This window comes from Sminthopsis crassicaudata, chromosome 3, assembly GCF_048593235.1.
Source record: "Sminthopsis crassicaudata isolate SCR6 chromosome 3, ASM4859323v1, whole genome shotgun sequence".
Lineage (NCBI taxonomy): Eukaryota > Metazoa > Chordata > Mammalia > Dasyuromorphia > Dasyuridae > Sminthopsis > Sminthopsis crassicaudata.
This window is the reverse complement of record NC_133619.1, coordinates 98,432,034-98,456,840: the sequence shown is the minus strand read 5'-3', so window position 1 is coordinate 98,456,840 and position 24,807 is coordinate 98,432,034. Positions and strand designations below refer to the sequence as shown.

General features: G+C 34.0%; 1 long non-coding RNA gene across 1 annotated transcript in view; it reads left to right on the top strand.

Annotated features, from left to right (window-relative positions):
- LOC141564882 (uncharacterized) overlaps nucleotides 1–24,807 on the top strand; it is a 271,713-nt gene that overhangs the window by 105,923 nt on the left and 140,983 nt on the right. The window contains exon 2 of the long non-coding RNA XR_012488776.1: nucleotides 19,458–19,564. This is a non-coding gene — a long non-coding RNA (uncharacterized LOC141564882). The remainder of the gene's footprint in view (nucleotides 1–19,457; nucleotides 19,565–24,807) is intronic.

Genomic DNA, 24,807 nt, shown 5'->3' with positions numbered 1-24,807 from the left:
GAGTAGACAATCTGTTAGTGTGAAAAGCAGAGTACCCACAATTCCATTTCACTTAAAAACATTCATCTTCTATTTAATGGCTCAACAGAAATTCTAGACTTTTTATCTTCTTCAAATATTTTAGCCTTTAAAACATTGTCATTCACATAGTTGCTCCACAGATAAGAAATCAAACAGTTGTGGGCAAAATCCCTTGTCTGTTTCTCCTGCTTTTTTCATCTGCTATATGTATACTTCTTCTGTAGTTAATTGGAGATGGAAACATTATCAAGTTTTTCCTTACCTAGATATTGATCTTTTTTTGGTGAACATAAAGTCTTAACCCCTTGAGCTTATCACCAAGCTTTCTCTACCTTATCAACTCAAATGGATTTAGCTCACATTATCTGTAGTTAGATCTCTCCTTTTTCCTTTCTTTTTTTCTCTCTTTATTTTTTGCTTCTTTTTGAGCAATCTGTGTAGCTGAAAACCTCTAGTTACTAGAGATTATATGATTGTTTTTGGTTTTATAATCTGTTTGAAGAAGAAGTGGCTACATATTTGAGGATTAAAAATGATGTCTCAACAGAAAGCAGCTTCTCTGTTAAAGACCTCATTTCTCTGAGAGATGGGTTTTTGTTTTTTTTTTTTTCCTTTTCGTTTTTAAAACACTCAGATGTGATCACATCATTGCCAGGACTTTTAATTTTATTTAAATTCAGCAACACAAACATCACTAATCTGGTTTTTCCGAAATTCATTTGTGCTCTTTCTGTCAACAATGATTTTATCAACCATCAAAATCTAATTGAAATGGCAGTGTGGATATATTCATCCAATAATTATAAAATAAAATAAACAGACTGAAAATTCAAATGCATTTTGAAACAAAAATCATTAAAGTAACATAAACAGAAGGACAAAGTAATTAAAAGAGCTCTCTCTCTGTCTCTCTGTCTTTGTCTCTGTGTCTGTCTCTTGTCTGTCTGTCTGTCTGTCTCTCTCTTCCTCTCTCTTTTCTCTGTCTTCCTTTCTCTCGCTGTCTCTGTCTCTCTTTTTCTCTGTCTCTGTGGCTGTCTCAGTCTCTCTCTTTTTCTCTCTGACTCTCTCTCTCTCTCTCTGTCTCTGTGTCTATCTGTCTCTGTCTCTGTGTGTGTCTCTGTCTCTTTCTTTCTTTCTTTCTTTCTTTCTTTCTTTCTTTCTTTCTTTCTTTCTTTCTTTCTTTCTTTCTTTCTTTCTTTCTTTTTTTCTCTTTCTCTCTTTCTCTCTTTCTCTCTTTCTTTCATCTATCTATCTATCTATCTATCTATCTATCTATCTATCTATCTATCTATCTATCTTCCTGTATCCATCCGTCTCTCTGTCTTTTTCTCTGACTCTGTTTTTCTGTCTCTCTCTCTGTTTCTCTCTCTCTCTTAACTTTTTCTCTCTGTCTCTGTTTTCCTGTCTCGATTTCTCTGTCTTTGTCTTTGTCTCTGTGTTTGTCTGTCTCTCCTCTCAATATTATAGATTTATTTAAATAAAGCACTAGCAAAAGACCAAGAGCAGATTGGTTAGCAAAATATGTTGCTTATGGGTGAATATTGGGATGGAATTGTACTGAAATATGTATGCCCTATTAAATGCAACAAGGAAATCAAAGGCAAAATAGGGACTTAATTCTTCACAGGCATTTCTTGCTTTCTCTTTAGAGTTCTGTGGTAATATTCACATATGACAGTTAATAATAAATTACAAAAAGCATTGCCCTTTATCATCTAAAAACCAAACCTTTTGAGGTTTGTGCAAATAGAACAGTCTGGCCTGCGACTATTGTAAAATGGTGAAGTGGAAAGGTCGCGTGGTACCCGGCTAGGATATTTCATCGTGGGTTTTTCACCTGCCTGAAAAAATGATGCAGCCTAACTCTCCTGGGCCTTAATGCATGAATGCAAGCAGTTTAGCAATAAGATATTCAAACTTTTGAAAGAGAGGCAACAAAGCCCCAAGAATAAGCTTTGGTCATGAATGTATATATAGTCCTGTGACTGGTTGACATAGCAACCGTTTCTTAGAACCCAAGTGCTGCTTAAGTAAAGAGCTGAAGCCCAAAGCGAGCCTCAGCTAAGCTACAACCGTTTGTAGCATGAGAGACCACAGATTGCAACTGGAACATTTTATTGGGCTGACAGAGGTATTTCCATGCCTCTGTTAATACTAATACTGTTCTCAAATATTTTAATGCAAGTCCTTCTTTCATTTTTTGGAGTTTGAGTATTGTCATCCGGTTGAAGCTTTTAGGAGTGGCAAATTTTGCTGCTTTGAAAAATATATTCTTAATGTGTGTTTTCTACTAATAAAAAAGGAGTTCTAAGGAAAAAGAATGACCATTCTATTATCTACAAATATAAATAGAAAAATTGTTGCTCATTTCATTTTTGTGAAGGTTGAATATTCTTGCATTTTTTTTTTTCAATTCTGCTGCTCTGGTTTTCTGTTGTAAGTTTTTTTTGGGGAGGGGCAGGGAATGGGGATCATCTCTTCTTCTTTTATATCTCTCTGCATTTTCATTGCTACCCCATTTCTATCAAAAGAAATACATGACAAGAATTTTAGAATTTTTAATGGTTACTTTATCCCCAGTATTCTAGAAAACCAGGAAAAAATGCAGAAATTCATGTTCTTAAATATGTCCCTAGTCTCCCCGAAATTGAACAGTGGTCTCAAACTCAGATTGAAACAGGAACTACTGATTAAATAAAGATTCCTGTGAGTCACACATTGATTTAGAAAATCACATATTAATATTATCCATGTTTGACTGTATTTTTTTTATTTTGTTAAATATATCCCATTTATAATTTATTCAGATTTAAGACATACTAGAGAGCTATAGGCCGCAGGGAACCGGCAGGCCATGTGTTTGACACCTCTGGACTAGAGAACATATTGTGTACTTACTTGTTTCTCTTAAATTGGCACTCCAGACCTCTGCTTCTGCAGAATAACATAATGAGAAATATGGAGAACTTTATGCTTTAGATAGGAGAAGAACCCAGGACCCTCAGCACTCATATTCCTTCTCTGTGATCTGTCTTAAAAATCTACACTAACTTTATTTCATTCACTTAGCCCAGAAGGATGTTAAAAATAAACAAAGTGAAAGTACTATTGAGAACTTTTAGGAAGGTGGTTTTAATTTCTAAAGAACTGAACATTTTTATGTTTCAAATTTTTCCTGATTGTTAAAAGGTTATATCTTTATTATTCTACCTCAGTTTTGTATATATGAACAATATATCAAAGAGTAAAATAAAAATATCTGTAAGCAGTAACTTCCTCTCCTCAAGAATTTTGATGCACTGTCTGTTACTATATAGGATATATGATATTGATTAGTATTTTCAGGAATGATAGTGATATAAAAACAAAAGACCTTAATAAACTTTTTGAGACTTAAGAAAAGAGAGCTGTGAGAAGCTGAAATTTTGGTAGAATACATTTCAAAGGCTTCTGAAAAAGATAGAGTCCCATGGGCTAAAATCTATAAGAGAAGTCAGCTGAAGAGGAATGGAAAGCTTTCAAAAATGAAATTCTGAAGAAACAAAGAAACAGTCCTGATTAGAGAGAAATAAGCAAATTTTTTAAAGAAAAAACAAAAGACAAATAATCAACACATGAATTTAAAATAAAAAAGGTATTTGCATTTCCATACCATGAAAAGGTAGGGGACTTTGGATATAGCAATAGAGGTATACTATTGATACATTAATTTTACTGAGCTATCTTTTTTTAAACCTCTCTCTCTTTTATATCTTTGTTACAAGAATGGCTTGCTGAGTAGTTGAAAGAGAGGGGGAATATTCAGAAATTAAAGGAATATGAATAGAAAATAAAACCAAGATTAAGTGTATAGAAGATGTGAAATAAGATTAAGTAATGGAGGATAGTTTTAAAAACATGCTAGTTATTTACAAATAGTGTAAGGAGTCTAAAGTGCAGGAGTAGTGAAGGTTATTATAAGCAAAAATATATATCTGTAGATCTAGTGGACAAAATGAGAGAATCAAAGAAGAATTGTTTGAGATAGATAGTATCTTGAAGACTGCAGACCCCAAAGAGGCAGATTCAGTTTTCTTATTTCCCTTCTATTGTTTCTTTTTCAAAGGAAAATTATCTTTGTATTGAAAAAGATAGAAGAAAAAAATATCCAATAGGGAATTGAAAAGCAAATAGTTTTCCTTGATGGCTTCTGATCACTGGGCTAAGTTGTATAACATCCTAAGTTACTGAAAGTAACAAAAAATGTGATGATTAAAACCCTATCAATGATATTTGAAAACTGAGGAGAGGGGAATAATGCAGGATTGAGAAAATATAAATGTTTTCCCAATTTTCAAAGAACGATAAGAAAAGAGAATTTGTAGACCATAGGCCAGGAAGATTGACTTCAATTTTTTACAATATTTTATAAACTACTGTTAGGGCTATTAACAGAGCTTTGAGTCATGAGTTGAAAACGGGGTGTTGTTGAAAAAGAGTAGCTTGGATTGCCTTGGGAAATTAAGAAATCCTTTTAACAGTTCCAAGCCTTTCCATGAAACAAAGGCCTAATATTATTTTAAAAATAATTTTCCAATATTCTTCTAGTCATCCTTCCTAGAGACATCCCATATAACAAACAATATTTTTATAAATAGAAACAAAGGAATAAAATCAGTATAAATGGCCAATTTATTTAAAAAGTCAGAAAATATTTGTAATGTAATGTAATACTAAGGGATGGGGTAGAAATGGATGTCTTCACATATTTATTCTTTTGAGCCTTGCATATACTTTAGAATTTTGTAACATTCACCTTTGATTATTTTTGTTTTTTGTTCTGTTTATATGATTGAATTACTTTATATTAGAGAGATACTTTCCATGCCGCTCTATCTTCATCATAGCTATTTTTTTTTACAGATCAGTAATATTTAATAATATTCCATGTATAACATTTTATTTTAATATTCCCTAATTAATGAACATTTACTTTGTTTATAGTTGTAATTTTTACAACTATAAAAAATACTGCTGTACATAGTTTGGTTTATATAGGTACTTCATTCTTAATGTTTTCTTTTTGGTCTTCATCCAGTAATTGGATCATAGAGTCCAAAGTTATGGAAATTTTAGTCACTTTATATAATTCCAAATTACTTTCCAAAATGATTGTACTGATTCCTTGCTACACCCAAAATAGACCAATAGGTATATCTTTCCATAACTTTTTTAGCATTGACTATTATCATCTTTACCAGTTTGCAGTGTGCAATAACTTCAGAATTATTTAGGTTTTTTTTTTTTTTGTTTTTTTTTCTAATTATGGCAGGTTTGGAGCATCCTTTCATTTATTTGTCTATAACTTTCAGTTTTTTTTTCTTTTTAGAACAGTTTGTTCATATCTTTTGACCAATTTTCTATTTTTTGTGTGTTTACACACATTTATAGAAATATATATATACACACATATATACCCACATATAGATATACATAAATTATATATCTTGAGTTGCTTATATATTTTGGATACCAAACCCTTATCAGAGAAATTACATGTGAAGTCTTTTTTTTTTCCTCATCATTCAATCATTTCTTTTTTTATATTGGGTGCATTACTTTTGTTTGGGGCAATATTTTCTTTTAGAGTGTTTTGTTTGTGCATTATTTTTGCAGAAACCTGTCATTTTATAGTAATATAAGTAATCTATTTTATCTTCTATAATTGTCTCTATCTTTTGCTTCAGAATAATCTCCTAACTGTAGAGCTGAGAAGTATAAATTTTTTTTCTTCTAGGTTTTAATACTGTGATTTCTAATATTAAAGTTGTGTATACATTTAGAATGTAAAATTTTGTTAGGTGGTAGTCTAATCCAAATTTCTACCAGACTACTTTCTAGCTCTCCCAGTAGTTTTTATTAAATAGGAAATTTTTTAATAAATAATTTTATCAAATACTAGACTTTTGAATTCCTTGTCTATTATGTACTCAGTGATTTACCTCTATATTTTAAACAAAATTTTCATGATTTTGAAGAATACTGTTTTATAATATGGTTTGTAGTCTTCTTTTTATGTCTTTCTTATTTTACTGATATTCTGAATCTTATATATTTTTCCAAACCAATTTTATTATTAGATTATTTAAAGCATTATTTTGTTTTTTATTTTTTTAATCTTGGATAATTTGATTGCTATTGCATTAAAGCTACAAATTAGTTTTGGTAGTACTGTCATTTTTATTATACTGGCCTGCCCTGGCAATGAGAATTGAATATTTCTTTAGCTTTTAAGTTATTTTTTATTTCTTATTTTTTGTTTGTTGTTTGGGTTTCTTTCCTTTCCTTTCCTTCCCTTTCTCTTTTCCTTTCCTTTCCATTCCTTTATCCTTTCCTTTCCTTTTCCTTTTCCTTTCCTTTCCTTCCTTCCTTCCTTCCTTCCTTCCTTCCTTCCTCCCTCCCTCCCTCCCTCCCTCCTTCCTTCCTTCCTTCCTTCCTTCCTTCCTTCCTTCCTTCCTTCCTTCCTTCCTTCCTTCCTTCCTTCCTTCCTTCCTTCCTTCCTTCCTTCCTTCCTTCCTTCCTTCCCTCCCTGTAATTGAATCTATACAAGTCTTTTGTATGTCTTGGTACTTTGAACACCAATTTGATTTTATATTTTGTTGTTATATGGATTTCCATTTTTATTCTATTTTTGCCTCTTGTATTTTGTTATTGTATAGAAATGTTAATTTTTGAAAGTTTATTTTGTGATAATTTATTTAGTTATTTTGTAGCATGTTAAACCCACTATTTTTCTCAATATCTTTCTTGTATTCTAGGATTTTCTAAGGAAATTATTATATCATCAGCAAATAGCAATAATTTTATTTTTTGTGTACTTTATGCCTTTAATTTTTTTCTCATCTTATTGTTAATATTCCAAAATGATTTCAAATAATAGTGAAGAGAGTAAGCATCCTTCCTTTAATTTTTTATTTACTGAGAAAAGTTCTAGCATTTTCTCATTGCATATAATTCTTGCTTTAGGTTTTAAGCAGATTCTTTTCATGATATTGAAAAAGGTCCCTCTATGCCTATAATTTGTAGGCAGGGAAGTGTTGCTTTGGATAGAGTTTTGGGTCTAAAGTAAGGAAGATTTGAATTCAAATCCAGTTTTAAATCAATCATTGAACAAGTCCCTTAATCTCTATGTGCTCCAGTTTTCCTACTACAAAATGGTGATAATGACAGTACCTAACATATAGGATGTTACAAAAATCAAATGAGATAATACATTTACAATTCTTAGTTTTATACCTACCACTTAGTAGGCAGACTAAAATGCTATTATTATTTATATTTATTATTATTGTTAACTTGGCATTTAGATGAGTGTTGCATTTTATCAGGGTCTTTTTTGTGTTTATTGAAATAACCATGTAGTTTTGGATGTTTTTATTTTTAGTATGAATATGTTTTGCTTTCCTATGTTGAATTACCCACCTTTGGCATAAATCCTTGTTTATAATGAATGGCTTCTTGGATAAATTGCTATAGTTTGTTTAACAAGACTTTAAAAAAATTTGAATCAATATTCACAAATGATGTTACTCTGTAGTTCTCAGTATGTGTTTTTATCCTTCTCTGGTGTAGATATTAGGGACTTTATTTGTCTCCTAAAAGGAATCTGCTTGGAAACTTTCCTTCCCAATTTTTGAGAATAAGTTGGGTGGGAAGACATGATGCCTTTTGTTTTTACACAACAGTCATTTCAAATCTCTCTTCTCATAAATGCATCTCTTTTCTTGACATTTGTCCTTATGTTTAATCTAAATTTGACTGTCTTTTATGTTGTTTTCATTTTCATTATTGTAATCATACCATATACTGTTCTCCTGGCTCTGCTTTCTTTTACTCTGCATCATACTCTGTTTCTATCAATTCTCCATATTTGTAATTAAAAACAAAGGCCAATTTTTAACAATGATATCTTTATAGTGATGTTGTATAGTTGTTGGTCATTGAATATCAGTCTCTGAAAAATTAAAAGCGAAGGTTATTCAAAGAGCAAAGGGGAAGTATGCTCTAAGTGTGAATAGGCTTAACATATTTTAATAAAAGAAAATCACTCAGAAGAAGCAGCATAGAGGATATCACCAGAGTAGTTTATGAACAAGAAAGAAGACTATCAGGTCATCTAATGAGAGAAAGTAGCCAATAGATTTCCCTAGTCTCCACACAATATCAAGAGATATAGAAAAATATAAGTTAGAGGAATGTCATACAGAGAAGTTATAGGAACACAGTAACTGAGAAGGTATAGGTGGGTTATGGTATGGACTTATGGAGGGAAAAGCCCATTAATGAGATAAAAGGTTCATCAAGGTAAAGAAGTACAACTAAAGTGACAGCTTGTGAATATCTACAAAAACATGATCACACAAAACAGCATGACTTCATGAAGAACAGGTCATTCTAAGCTAATCTTATTTCTTATTTCTACTCTCTCTCTCTCTCGACCTCTCCTCTCTCTCCTCTCTCTCTCTCTCTCTGTCTCTGTCTCTCTCTCTCTCTCCTCTCTCTCTCTCTCTCTCTCTCTCTCTCTCTCTCTCTCTCTCTCTGTCTCTCTCTCCTCTCTCTCTCTGTCTCTCTCTCCTCTCTCTCTCTCTCTCTCTCCTCTCTCTCTCTCTCTCTCTCTCTCTCTCTCCTCTTCTCTCTCTTCTCTCTCTCTCTCTCTCTCTCTCTCTCTCTCTCTCTCTCCTCTCTCTCTCTCTCTCTCTCTCTCTCTCTCTCTCTCTCTCTCTCTCTCTCTCTCTCTCTCTCCTCCTCTCTCTCTCCTCTCTCTCCTCTCTCTCTCTCTCTCTCTCTCTGTCTCTCTCTCTGTCTCTCTCTCTCCTCTCTCTCTCTCTCTCTCTCTCTCTCTGTCTCTCTCTCTCTCTCTCTCTCTCTCTTTATTGTAGACAGAGTTGCACATGGGATTTTGTGGATGTAATTTCTTAAAAGCAGGAACTGCTGCACTAGTGTCCTATTAGCAGCACATAGCAAAGTATCTCATGCATAGTAAGTGCTTAATCTATTCTTGATTGATTTTAGCAAAGTCTCTGTGGTAAAAGTGTAATATATGTGACACTATTGTTATGAAAAAGACAAAGAGATATGGATCAGATGATTATAAAAAGGTAGATTTGTAACTAGTTGAAGGAAAGACTCAAAATATCATCATTAATGAACTGATGTCAAATGGAAAATAAGACTACAGTGGAATTATTCCAGGTATCTATGTTTATCTTTGTATTATCTAACATTGTTATTAGTGATGTGTATAAAGGCAGTGGAATTTTTTTTAAATTTACAAATGGCACAAAACTGGGGAGGTAACAATGCCAGGGTTCTAAATGATCTTGATGGTCTAGAATATTGGACCAAAAAAGTAATAAAATATAATTTAATTGGGATAAATTAAAATTTTAAAACAGTTCAAAAATCAATTTAAATATTTAAGAAATAGAATAATCATGATTGGTTGGCATCAACTCTTGAATAAAGAAGTACTGAATTCAACCATCACTTCAGGCACTTACTAGCTGTCTTACCCTGAACAAGTCACTCTTTCTGCCTCAGTTTCCTCTGTTGAAAAGTGGGCATAATAGCACTTAACTCCCAGGAGTATTGTGAGAAAAAAAAAACCCAAAAAACGAGATACTTGTAAAAACAATTTACAAATTTTAAAGTGCTATAGTAAAGTGTATAGATTCCTCCAGGATAAACTCATCTCTAGAAATCTTATCATCATGGAGTTTGTATTTGTTTTGGTACCCCTAAACATATTTAGTATCCCCAGTTTTCTTTTTCCTCTAATTCGAAACCCAGTAGGCAGAACAAAAACAAACAAACAAAACAAAAGAACCCAAATCTAATCTCAAAGCGTCTCTTTATTGAGGACTCAGAAGCTTTATTTTTAAAATTTTTTTTGCTGAGGCAATTGGGGTTAAGTGACTTGTCCAGGGTCACACAGCTATAATGTGTTAAATGTCTGAGACCTGATTTGAACTCAGGTCCTCCTGACTTCAGAGCTAGTGCTTTATCTATTGCACTACTTAGCTTCCCTAGAGCTCAGAAGTTTTAATTTTCCATCAGGTGCTCTTCTTGGTTTGACTCTATGAAGATTAAGCCTTGGCACTCTCAGGTACCCCTTTTTCCATTTTTGCTTTTGTGAATGGTCTTTCACCATTAGATTGTAAAAACTTCTTGAAGCCAGGGACTATCTTTTTTTTCCTTATTTTTATTTCCAGTGCCAGAGATATAATAGGTGTAAATAAATATTTGCCTATTGACCATATAAATTCTAATTTTTCCTGTTATTATTATTCTCATTGTTACATTTGAAAGAGATTTGGGGATGTATTATTATTAGTCAACAGTCAATATTTATACATGCATACATATATATATATATATATATATTACCTTAAATATAATATTTAGGACTAGGTCATTAATCATTTTGCTATATAGTCTTTCCAAGTCAGATTATATCTGATACCTAGATAGCTCAATAGTCAGAGTGTTAGGCTTGGAGATAGGAAGACCTGAATTCCAATCCCATAGTAGACCTTCACTAACTATGTGACTCTGGGCAAGTCACTTATCCTCTCAGACTTAGTTTTCTACTCTGAATAATGGGAATGAAAATAGCACCTAACTAATTGGTTATTGTGAGGAACAAGTGAGATATTTTTCTTTACTTGAATAGGACCAGAATGGCATCATCATAATCAGGGTCAATGTACAATTTATTCAACTGTGGCTCATTAGGATAATATAAGCTTGGAAGGCTCTACCATAGGTTGGGCACAGTCTGTATGAACATTTGCAATGGAGATGTCTCTAAATTTGTACATCTCCTGTATCTTTTAAGCTATATGTCAAACAATTCAACCAATAAACACTGAACTTACAATCTAATGGGGCAGACAATATGCAAACACATATACACAAAACAAGCTATGTAAAGGATAAATAGAAAATAATTAATAGAAGGAAGTCACTTGAAAACGTCAAACCACTATTTAAATGATACTTTATTCATCTTTGGCCATAGTATTTTAGGAAGGAAATTGCATAGAATCATTTTAGAGTTGGAGTTGTTCTAAGGTACTGTTTGGAGTACATTAGAAATTTTAACATAGAGGATTTTGATAAGCACAAACTTGGGTAATAATGGGAATTTAAAAGAGCCTGTTCCCTTATAGAATATCATGGATGCAAAATGTCTTTTGATATTAATGTTTATTTGCTTGTTATGTTGTATATATAGGATTGGGTAGGAATGTGTGATAGTGAAAGGTGGCTATAACTTTTTGACACCTAATTATTTTCTAGTTATCTGGAACAAAGGAAAAAGCTCATTCTTTCAGTAGTTTAGCACAAATCAGAAAACGGGTCTCTGAAAATGAATTATGTGATTATTGAGGAAGGTCCTTTAGGTTAATAGCTTTGTTTAACCAATCTATTAATAAATTGCAAGCTTGTATTAAGTATCTACTATGTATCAAGCACTTTGTGCTACATGCTGGGGATAAAAACACAAAAGTCTCTGCCCTCAAGGACCTTACATTCTAGATTTATAATAGATATGACACTTTAAAAAGAACAACTTTTTCTTCCCCAACAGCATGCAGAAGTGGAATCTCTGTCTCTGTCTCTGTGCTGCTTAATTTGAAACTGAGGGGTCCCTTTGGCTAAGTTAGGTCCAATTGGACTCAGGGATAATTGCCGACTTCCATAGTATTTACAGAAATATATTCTCACAATATTTAATAATATTCTAACCTACACACTTGAAATTATAATATAAGGGAAAAAGTGCTAATTAGTTTTGGAGTCTAAAAACATTGAGTTCAAATCCCAGTCCTGTTACAAAGGATGTCATGTGATTTAAACACATTATATTACAGAGCCTCAACTTTTTGTCTGTACAAAGGAAATATTATGCTTTCTCATTCTATTCTACCTCGTCCTATCCTATCCAATCATCATGTGATAGAATATGATACCATACCATATCATATAAAGTAATATAATTCTGTAATTTGGATTGAAAGAATATAATTTAAATCTAAGGTATAACATAAATACCCTAGGCTAATATATTTTATTCCAATGGTTGGACACAAGTAGACTATTCTGGAAATTTCCAAATACATTTAATAATGTGATAGGGGACAGAGATATGAGAAAGAGAGAGAGAAAGAAAACTTTTGAATATGTTGGTTGGGTTTATTCTTGAGCTCCCTCAGACCATCTTCATTAGTCCTAATATGCCAAGTAGAAGAATAAGCTATTTTTCATTTTTAGAAGTTTCAAAGAAGTGGCTTCCCTGGAGCCATAATTAAATAAGGGGTGAGGATTAACATTGAAAACCAAATTATTCATCCTTTTCTTTTTTCTTCCCTCCTTCTGTCCTTTCTTCTCTCCTTCCTTTTCTTTCTTTCTTTCTTTGTTTCTGTCTCTGTCTCTCTTTTTCATCTTTCCTTCCTTCCTTCCTTCCTTCCTTCCTTCCTTCCTTCCTTCCTTCCTTCCTTCCTTCCTTCCTTCCTTCCTTCCTTCCTTCCTTCCTTCCTTCCTTCCTTCCTTCCTTCCTTCCTTCCTTCCTTCCTTCCCTTTTCTACCTTTCTTCTTTTGTTTCTTCCAAGGTACTCTTGATGCATACATAGATATTATTTGGTACTGACTGATACACAAAACAGCACATTTTCTCTAGGTCACTTCAAAATTTCACTTGCTCTCCATATTTGCATCAAGCCATGTCCTTAGGCCTTTGCCTTCTTTTCAGTAACTTTCTTAACCAATCCTTGTAGCTAAGTGTTATAGCAAACTGTTGATTTTTTATGCCTTTCGAATCGCTGAGGGCTCCATTACAAAATAATAAAATCTAAGAGCTAGAAGGGATTACAAAAGCAATTTAACCTAATCCATACAAGTCAATGGTAGCTACTCTTTTCCCTACTCACTAAGATATGTGTAGAATTATTGGAGTTTAGCATTACACATTTTAATTAAGATTTCTTTGTAGAAATCTAAATGTTGATATTCCTATTAAGGAACTAAGTGGCAATAACACAACTACATTGAATTGTGTTGCTTTTGTGAATTTAATTTTGTGTTCTATATTTTTATATAACTTTGTGGTACTGAAGGGCTAGTCCATGAGCATGAGCCCATAGGTTTAAAATTATCAAAGATTTGTGAGGTCATAATATTCAATACTCTCATTTTATAGATAAAGGAATTAAGGTCCACAGAGTCCCACAGATTGGTAAGAAATTCATATAGATTTGAATCTAGGTCCTCTGACTCCAACTCTCTTCACTGGGAATGATGTGTAAAGGAATAGAGCATAAGTTCCTTGAGAGCGAAAGCTTGGGTGTAAAATAATTAAAAAACACAAAAATAAAAATAAAAGACATGCATTATGGTAAAGTGGAGAAGAGCACTTGCTCCAAAGTCAGAGAATTTGGGTCCAAATCTGACCACTGAAACTGTCTTTGAGATCTCAGTTTCTTCATCTTTAAAATGAGAGAGTAGGACTAGATGGCCTTTCTAGTTCTAGATCTTTGGTTCCATGATCTTAAAAAACACATATGCATTTCCTTATTTTGGACCTTAGGGATCATGGCAGTTAGGTATAACTCTGTGAATTATATTTATTACAAAGCTCTGAAAAATTTCACTCTTAGATTTTTTCCCCTATGCATTCAGAAAACATTTATTGAAGTTCCTTTGAGAATGTGTAAGGTTTTTTTTTTCACTTTTTTAAAGCCAAGAACTTTCGAAGCTGCTGAAGCTGCAGATTTTGGTGTCATTGACCTGCCTTCCTCTTTGTTTGGAGGCTGATGAATCCTTGGGGAGAGGTGTCTGCAACACTGATGGAGAGCTAGAAAATAGAACTTCTGTGAACTAAAGCCCCTGGATACCTGATATTTCTGAAAGATAGGCTCTTGATCAGGCAAGCAGGGGTTTAATGATTTATACCTTTATGCCAGACTCCAGATAAAGTTAGACTGTATCCTATGGCATGTATAGGAGGAAAAGCTATTACCGTAGCTTGTCAGTGATAAATTCTAGGAAAAAAAGACACATTATTAAATGACCTATATGTGAAATGACTTCCAAAATTCAGCAGTCCAAGAATAATAATAATAGAAGAATAAGTCTTAAAATATATAGGTATTCCTCCTATCGTCCTCCCATCAACTTTCCTTTTACTCTTGATTGGGGTCAGGGACTTAAAGTGCATTTATGTTTTACAGCTAAAATAGAGTAGAAAAAGCACTAAGTTTGGGAAGACATGTGATTAAAAAAACCTTCTATGCTTCTCTTATCAAAGATAAGTGATGCTGTTTTAATCACATGATTAAATCACACATGAGAAATATTAGTGATGTTCTTTAGGATTAGAAATGGATTTGAAATTTCTGAATTTCTATTAAATCATTTTAGTTCAAGATTTGGCTGGGAAATTCTGGCAGTTTGTGGCTATTTGGAGTCTCATTTTAGATGTTATTTTACTTGTGATATGTTCTTCCTAAAGTCTGTCAAGCCTTCCATCTTTTAAGGCCAGGGACAAATGCCACCTCCTTCTTGAAGCCTTCCCAAAGTATTCTTTGATCTTCAATTTCTTGGAACACCTAGAGCACTTATACTTGATAACATAGAATCCCTGGCTCTTACCTATATATTATCTTATATCATTTGTCATTTCATGTGTATTCATCTCATCTTTCCAAACTCAAGCTTCTTTAAAATATTTGTATATAAAACACCTGTTTTATATGCTTTCTGTAATGATCCATAGTTGCCTGCCATCATACCAGGTAAGCATGTATTGAATGAAATCTAAAATCCGAAACTCATTGTTGAACTGGTGAATAGAATGTATGGCCTGGAGTCCTAGTAAGTCTACTTAAAATACTTAATAGTTGTAGTATTTAGGTAATTGCTTAAGTAGTATTAAATAGTTACTTAAAAGTAACTCTGGGCAAGTCCCTTTACCTCACTCATTGTTTCCTTATTTGTAAATGGGGAATAATAACAGCACCTACTGTACAGGGTTGTTATAAAGATCAAGTGAGAAGACATAGGTACAAACACTTTACAAGCCCTAAAAATATTATATAAAGTACACTAGTGAATGATGATCATAAGGATAGGAACATCTATTCAGTCAAGAATTTTCAGTCAGTCAACAACACATAAAGAGTGGTCTGTTCTGTACTATAGTGGGTGATTGTCTGCAGGCAGTGTCCTTGGCTTTTATATTCTATATTTAGATATTTAAGTGTTTTTTTTTGGACTAGTGCAAGAGGAGATTCTTGGACGCAATTGACCATGCTTTAAACCAAAACCAATCTGAATCTTATTGGCCACCAATAAATCTTAGACCAAATCCCATTTGGTCATAGTTTGGGTCCTGATTGACTCAGATTGCACGGTAAATAGCAATCATTTCTACTTTGGCCAGAAATATTGAGGGTCTTCCCCTCCCAGATTCATTTATTTTTTTATTTAGATTTTTTGGACTAGGAGAAAGAGGAGACTTTTTCCCCTTAATTGCTACTATCCTTAATCCCTGAATGGGTGCCTCAGTCAAACTGAAACCTGTTGAAGACCTTAGCTTAAACTGTCCATAATTTCCCATTACATTCAGGACCATCTCCAGTCATCCTGATCTATACCTTGCCACTGGACCCAGATGGCCTTGGAGGGGAAAGTGAAACAGGTCATCTTGCACAGCCTTCCCTCACTTAAATCTAGTTTATTCATGGCACAGCATCATTTCCCTGAAGTCATGGTCCTCTTTGAGAAGAACAAACAATAACAAACAATCCTCGATATTAAATTAATTGTCAAGCCTGATTCTACCTTTCCTTCAAAATGTCAGTCCTGTTCTGGTAGTTCTACATTTTCTCCTCAATTTTTCCAATGGGAGAAGACAACATGCTTTCATTTTGTTTCTGTTTTTGGCTAAGCTATTGACACCTTCCCCTGAGAGGAGTTGCCCAGGTTTATTTGTTTCCTTAGCAGCTGGGAACTGCTCTGTGTGCTTTCAAGGCTTGCCTTAAAGGTAAAAGACCTTGAGAGTGATGATCAGCCCAACATTTTCATAGCCTTATAATGCTGAGGTTCTTAGTTTCTCTTTTCTGGCTCTGTCAGACACACACAATAATTCTAACATTTTTGCTTTTTGCTTCCTGACTGTCCCTAAAACATGTTAGATTCCTACCCAGTGGCTAAATTTGAGCCAGTGAGGTTTGTTTTCTGGATTTCTAAGGCTAATCTCTTTCTCTCTCTTGTGGACCCCTCCTTCCCTGACATGCATTCATTTGACTGGCAGTCTGGAAAATTGAAAAATGCCACAGGGGTTATTAAGGTTGAAATCCTTTCTGCTCCTTGAAGCTCTGCAAGCTAGTTATTGTGGGACATATAATATCCCAGCATTAGAAAAGCTAGTATTGTTCTTATCTCACAAGGCCTGTATCAGTGGCTACACCCAGATAGAATATGAGCTAAAGATGCAGTTTCTGAACTCTGATTTTTTTTTTCTTTTGTTGATTAAAACAAGTTGCCTAAATTCATTAGAATGTCTTCTGTGGAAGGAGTTTTGTTCTTATTAAAAGGTAAACCCACAGAAAAAGGAGGGGAAAATCTTTTATAATTCATATGTTAATAATTTTCTGAATGCAATTTGCTCTATGGAGGTTTTCTTGGTTTTGTAAATATTTATTTGGTTCTTTTATGAAATGTGTTGCCTATGTGACTTGGTAGACCATGACATAGCTCTTTACCTATCATGTAATTTTTGCATTGAGCCATTATGGAGTATTGAGTCTGTCTGTAGGTTGGAGATATTCTTTTAATGGATCTTTTTCACAGTAATGGCTCCATATTGTGTAAATTGTATTGAGCCATTATGATGTTAATATATAAATATTAAAAAAAACATTCTGGAAAAAGTTACTGTGTAATTGCAATAGCCTATTTTCTAGTGTTAATAACTCTGCCATTTTAATATTTTCCCAAAAATATTAGGATAGTTTAATCCGCATTACAGAGTCATAAAATTTTAGTTTCAGAATGAAGTCATTTCTCATTAACACAAGGGGAAAAAACTCAAATTAGAAAATCTTTATATATTATTTTTTAAAAGGAAGAAACTTTCAAACTTGAATTGAAAGTCTTGGTTTATTCATAAAGAATGTGTGTAATACCCAAGAAACTGAAGCAGACAGAGATTTGTTTTTAATCTTTAATATGGAGAGTTTGGGCTAGCCGACCAAATGGGACTCATGTCCAAAGCATTCAGCACAAATAAACTGAGGCAGGGAACTTATATAGGGTTTGCAAACAGAATACATAACCTGAGTATACAATCTCATAGGGGAAACAAAGGCAGATAAGGCGGCTGAGGACACTAGATGGGCTGACAAGCCCTAATTCCAGGAAAGAATCATAACTTAATCCTGACAGGATAGGGGTCAAGATAAGAAGGTTGAGGGCAAGAGACAGTGAGGTGAGAAGCAATACTCAAATGGAGAGGGAATTATCCTAGTAAGGATCCAGATAATGCACCTAGAGTTTATGACACAATGGTATATAAAGGTGATTGGAGTTCCAAGGTTTTTCCTGACTCAATTCTTCCAGTCCTAATGGCAGGGAATGGGGGTGGCTATGATCCCAGCAACCAACATATATATGGTCTTGCTCGTTCTTTCATAGAGCTCCAATATGATATTTTTATTTTCTTTGCACATTATCACATATCCTGATTAATTGATATATCATTTTAGGTCAAAGATAATGTATTATCTAGAATGCTTTTGGCTATGTACAAGATTAGTTCAAGTGGTTTATAGAGACCTAAATAATTACGATAAAAGTGAATTCAAATGCTTATCTTACTAATAATGAGTTTGTCAAAAGGTATACAAGTAAAAAGCACAGTATATTGGTTTCTCAATTGCTAAGAGATTAGTAAGCATCCTTAATTTCTGGGTAACATTACTTCGGAGTAAATTGTATCCTCCACTTGTGGAAAAGATGCTAACAGACATACCCTAAATATTTGTTGCCTAGAATAGTCTAGGATCTTTCAATTACCACAAATGGCAGGATTTGCTTTTGTATTAAAAAAATACAAAAACTATCATCTAGTATTTTGCATAAAGAAAATGGCCATTGTCTTATGAAGAATCAGGATACTAGCAATTTGTGGAAATAATCATATGGGGAAATGAACTTCTACATAAATGAAGAACTTATGGAGAAGCTCACACAGAGGACTCCAATTTAGTGTTCTGCCACTATACGGTATCTAAGGAGGGGGCAGTTAGGACAGCCATAGGCACAAAATGTTAATTTTCAAGGATTTAATAGAATGAGAACAAGTCTGTTTATTATAAAGATTCATTAGTTCTAGGATCCTTTCACAGACATATCCTAAGATATCCATTCTCCAGGTTGAAATGTATATCCAGAGTTTATCATACTTTCCTTTCTCAGTAAACAGTATACTAAATGTAATTTACTCTTTCAGGACTTGACTGTGTTTTAGAATGATTTGGATGAATTAAAAGCATACAAACACATGTTTGTTAAGTTTTTACTATGTGTACAGCACCATCCTAAGTTCTGGGGTTAAAAACAGAAAAGTAAGAGGTTCTGCTCTCAAGGCTCCCATTGTAATAAGGAACGTATTGATGACATCATAATTTGTAGAGACGTAGTAGGTATGAAAGATGGGCCTGAATTTGTATTAACATTAAAGCATATCCTTTTTTTAAAAACAATATCTCTGATCTTAGTATGTTTAATTGTCATTTATCTTTTTCCTCATAAAAAAACAAGGCAAATAATATGTTAGGGTAAATATATCATGGCTGCTGCATGAAAAATGACTGACTAGAATGACTGTGAGAGATGGCATGGCACAGTAGAGGTAGTATTAACTTGGGAGGCGCAGAACTTTGGTTTAATTCTTGGCTTTTCTGTTAACTATCTTTGTGAAATTTGGAAAAGTAGTTAAATATGTCTGGACTTTGGTCTTCTCATCTCACTCTTATTCCCTAGATGAACAGGAGCAAGTTACTTAGCATTCTTGGTCTCAGTTTCCTCATCTGTAAAATGAGGTGGAACTAAATTCTCTCTAAGATTCCTAATGATCCTATGACTACTTTATCTTTAAGATTTCTTTCTTTATGGTTATAGGATCAAAATATCAAAGTGCAGACACAAAGTAATTTTAAAAAATTCATTAAAGCTTTTTATTTATAAAATATATACATGGGTAATTTTTCAACATTGACTCTTGCAAAACTTTCTGTTCCAAATTTTTCCTTCCTCCCCCCACCCCCTCCCCTATATGGCAGGTAGTCTAATACATGTTAAATATGTTAAAATATATGTTAAATCCTTTATAGGTATGCATATATACAGTTATTTTGCTGCACAAGAAAAATTGGATCAAGAAGGAAAAAAAAACTGAGAAAGAAAACAAAATGCAAGCAAACATCAACAGAAAAGCAAAGTAAGTTTTTAATAAATGTTTTCTCTTGTTTCTGTCTGTCTCCTCTGTCTCACATATCCTACATCTCTATTTCTGTCTTTATTCCTATCCCCTGACATTTCTGCAGCATTCAAAACATTTTCTAGTATTTCACCAATACAACATGCCAATTTTGCATTCCTCATTAGCTTGCTTAAAGTTTCTGGTTGAACCTCCTTAAAGAAGTTAGTCTTTCAAGGAAGGTTTTATTTGGTCCAAACTAAAAATAGTGATTCTCTCCTTACAGGAAGATGGTGCTACATATTGAATATCAGACTAAAGTGGGTTATTACATGTTTTCTCCAGACACCATGATAGATTTAAGTAATTCTATCTATCCAATCTCTCTTGTTCCAAACTTTTTACATTTGCAAGGTAGCCAGCTGGTAGATTCAATGGTTATCTCTATGGCTATGGGATAAAGCAGAATGAAGTTATTTTTCCTAAGATTGAATCCAAGACCTTTGTCTCATTAGCATGATTTTTCTAAACCAGTTTGTGCTATCATATGGATGCCAGGCTAATGGATATTTAAAAATTTTATTGTTGTATCTATTGGTAATTTTTAATATGTAAAAGCAGTTTGAATGATTTTATTGCCTGACTAATTTTTATTTATCTTAGTGACTGTTACCTTGCTGGACTGTTTTGAGGAAGACATGAGGGAAGTATTTTGCAAACATTAAAATGCTATATCAGTATTATTAGTATTAAGCATATAAGTAAATGAAAACAGATATTATATTTTTGTGCATATATATATGTATATGATTGTTATTGATTTGAAATCAAATTACTAGGTAAGAAATCATAGCCAAGATGATTGTGCATGACATCAACACAAGCAGCTGAAGTCTCTCTCTATTTTTTTGTCAACTCAAACATTTGATTAAAAAAATAAACGGACTAGTTCTTGGCACCACACAGCCATTAGTTGTGCCACTTAAAAATGCCCTCCAGAAGCTGAAATACCTCAGCAGGTATCAGCACCAGAAAGGGCCATTTCATTTAGGCTGGCACATTTATTGGACCTGACATTGACTTGGGCATTTTTCATTCCTGCCCTGGCATGAAGAAGTCACTGAGCTATACTTTAAAGGCTTAATTACACATGTGCATGTGTGTATGTGACTCCCCTCTTGCACCATCAATTTTCTTTCCCTTCTGTCACACTGATATTAGAAAGCAGATGTTTGTTGTAAATTATATTTATTTAATATGTTACTGAGCAAAGACACTGAATTGAATTATGACTTTTTTTCAAGCTTCTACCTAATACATAAAACTATAGTAATATCAATCCCTCAGAATCAGTTTAAAAATAAGAGCAGCTAGGGTGCAGTATTTTATGACTGAATGCTAAAGCTCTCATGTTGAAAGAAAGCCAGGAGGTAGAAACAGTTGAACTACTCCAAATGTATCATGTCTAAAAAAGCCAAAAGACAAGCTAAGGCTATAAAAAATTTGTGTCATATTCACTTCCTTTCTCCATCGATACTGTTACTTTTGTGTCCTTTCAAAGCTTTATTCTGAAATTTGTTCCCAAAGTGCTGGAAATATTTTTCCCTTTCTCTTCCTCTTGTTAAGTAATATCCTATATTGTTTTGAATGAACAATCATAGACCAAATCTTTTCCCTAGAGTCTTCCTTAATTGGGTCTTCCCAAAGAACTAGAAAGGAACTGACTTTAGCTCTACCAGTTGACTGTCATTTTTTCTCCTTTAAAAAAAAAATATATATATATATATATATATATATATATATATATATATATATATATATATTTTTTTAATTTTTTTTTCCTGTTTACAACTTGAAGCTTTGGCAGATTTTTTTTCTTTGTTGATAGGAAGCTGAAGTGATTCATGCTTGAATAAAACTGTAGGCATATTCACATGCTTGTGTTTGCAGCTGGATTTGGAAATAAGAAATAGTGGCAAAGACATCTGGAAACCTTAGACCTGTGCATTTCAGACACAAGTAGCACCCAACTAGCAACTAACTATCTGTGAAACTGGCCTTAACTGATATGAGAGAAACCACTGCTAAATTTTCAGTGTGAGCAAGCTACAAATCAGAGCTTGATTTGTGGTTTGGATTATTATTTATAATTAAGAAAATCTTAATAATAACGGATTGAACTTGAAGCATGTGTGTATACATTCCCCCACCCTGAGAGTCTGGTTGTTAAATATTTACTAGACACCCCTTATGTCTCTCTAAACATTGCTTGAGCTCATTAGGAGTATAGTAGAAAGCACAGAGAAAGCTGTCATCACCAGATTGGAGATCTGTTAAATAATATTTAATATTTGACATTTATATAGATAGTGATTTAAGGACTTTCCAAATTTTTTTGCTTCCATTTTTTTTTTTCATTTGAGATGGTCACAACATCTATGACCAAGAGAAGAACAGGAAGATACTTGTAAGGAGGCTAGAAGTCAGCAGGATGTCCTAGGAGTTTTGAGACCATCCAGAAGAAGCAGACATTCATTCCCTTGCCACTGCCATCTTCTTCTTTGTCTTATATCTATCCTCTTATCATTCCCACTAGTCTTAGAGAAAAAGGTTTCCCTCTTCTTTAAGTGAATCTTTCCATCTCTTTTCTGGATCTCATCCAGTCCCATCTCCTTCCAGAGTTAGTACCTTAGAATTATCTTCATTCTCTTACTAGCTACATTTTGTCCTTAATTATTCTCTTCTTTCCTTCCATCTCCAGAAATTTTCAGACCTCCCCATTAACAGTCCTCTTTGATAGTAATGATAATGATGATGGCATTCAAATACTTAATGCAATCCATTCAGGTGACTCTCAATATAACCCTGTGTGATAGGTGCTACAGATATTATTATCCCCTTTGACATATAAGCAAACTGAAGTAAAGAGCAGTTAAATGACTTGCCTAAAGTGGTTTAGAAGCCAGATTTGAACCCATTTCCCCAATGTCACATGCAGCACATACACATTGATCTGTTTCTCCACAAAATTTCCAACTTGCTGCTCTAAGTCCAAGTTGTTTAGTTGTTTTCTGCCAGCATGTTTGTTGTCAGGGACTCTGCCTGGGTCAGCTGCCAAACCTCCCTCAATATTGAATATTATTTCTGCTGCTGGTCCCTTTGCCATTGTGCACTGCCTGTCTGATAGGACATGAATGATTTGTTCCCTGCTGGAGCCCACTAAAGCCATTTTACTCTCTGGCCTTCTTGGCTTTGCCTGAAACTAAGACCTGCCCTGTTCACCTGTCCTGCTGAAGTTGATATATCTCATCTGAGTTCTTCTGACCATTTCCAGTTGGAGCTATCATGCAGCCCCGTGAGTCTTTCAAAGCAAGAGCCCTGACCAGGGATCCTTCATTGTCCTATTTGGCCTACTAGTCATTTAGTATCCAGAGGGATATACTGTGTAGGTGGGCTGCTTTGCAGTATGAAAAGATAGTTCATTTTCAATCCAAACCAATAAACATTTAAGTATCTATTATGTACCAGGCACTGTAATAAGCATTGGGGATAAAATATAATATATATATATATATATATAATATTATCTTATATATAATGTATGCATATTATATATGATATAATAAAAAATGCAGTCCCTGCCCTCAAAGGCCTTATCATCTAAAGTTGAAAACAACATACAAAAGGAGGCAGGAAAGTGACAGAGTGAGAGTGCAGGACACAGTACCTGATTCAGTGGGATCTTATTCTGTGGAACTGAAGCTAGGCTGAGCAGCAAATGAAAACTAGAATAATCCAGAGTCCAATTTCTGCCATGCATAAAGGCAGGAATTGGGAAGTGTTTGATACTCTATGCTCCAGCCCTGCTATCAGAGGGAAAGGAGAATGAGGGAAATAAAGTCAGTCAGAGCTTGAGTTAGAAGCATGGTGGTGAGTTTATAAGTGATATGTTTATCCTAGGAAGGACATTTTGTTCCTGTGGAGTTGAAATCAAGCAGGACAGCAAATGCAAAGTGAATTTTCAGGAGGACTCTACCATTATTTCCATCTATGGGACTTAAACCCTATTAACAGATTCCCTTGTAAAAAATGGAGGGGTCAAAGATTAGGGAACATATGGTCTTCACCCTATAAGCCAGACCCAAGAGCTTTTTGTTGAAATACCAACTCACCCCTTGTCATGACTGCAAACATGGTGCTGTTTCTTCAGGCTTGTCTGCATGTGCCAGAAATCACCTGATATAACCTCAAAGTCTCACCAGCTAATCATAGTATTACAGATTTAGACCTAAAGGGAGCTTGGAGATCATTTCATTTCATTTTGCAAATGAGAAAACTGAAGCCTACAGGTACACCTCTTAATAAATTTTAGCAGTGCCACCGTTAATAGCAATCACCCACCTGTCTTAGGCAGTGCAGCAGAAGAAAAAATATTAGTTTTTAGAGTCAAAGGATCTAGGTTGGCATTTCAGCTTTGCTGCCTATTTCTTGTGGCTTTGGAAAGTCACTTCTATTTTCAGGGCCTCAATTTGAGGACATGGGTTTTGATGACATCTTTTCCAGGACTAAATCTATGGCTCTGTGGACCCTTAGGATTGCTTGAATCTCTGTTTTTCACATTACCAGAACAGCCTCAGGTCATTCATCCTAGGACCCAGTGATGCTTATTCCACATGGAGTGAGGGTGGAGTAAACATACTAAATAGATTTAATGGGATCCTGAAACTCTTATCTAGTTCCATACATGAAGATGTGGTTGGGATTAAGGCTTCCACAGGTTTATTCTGTGACAGCTCAACTGAAAACTAATAATATTTTCAGGGCCATATTCTTTTTGATCCCCTGTTAATATTATTTTAGAGACATATCAATTCCCAATGTTTACATAGAATATTTGTGTCTGATCTGGGGTAAGTCTTACCAGTGCATATTTGATCAGCCATAGTGGGACACACTGTATATTGACCATGACATAGGGGTATCATTTTGGTTTTCTATCACCAAGGGCAACAACCAGTACATACTAGAATTCCTGGGCTTTAATGAGGTACTGAGACCTCCTAGTTCCATATCTCTGGTATTCTCAAACTTTAGATCAGCCCATGCTCTCCAATTTCTCTAAGCCAATATCTCTTGTCTCATCTGAAGTCTTAGAGATTTTTGGAGGCTCTCCTTATTAGTTTTTCAGATAGTTGGGCCATTATTACTCTTGAGGAGGATTGACTTTAAACCAATTCAACAAGAAAAGTATTTTGTCTACTGTG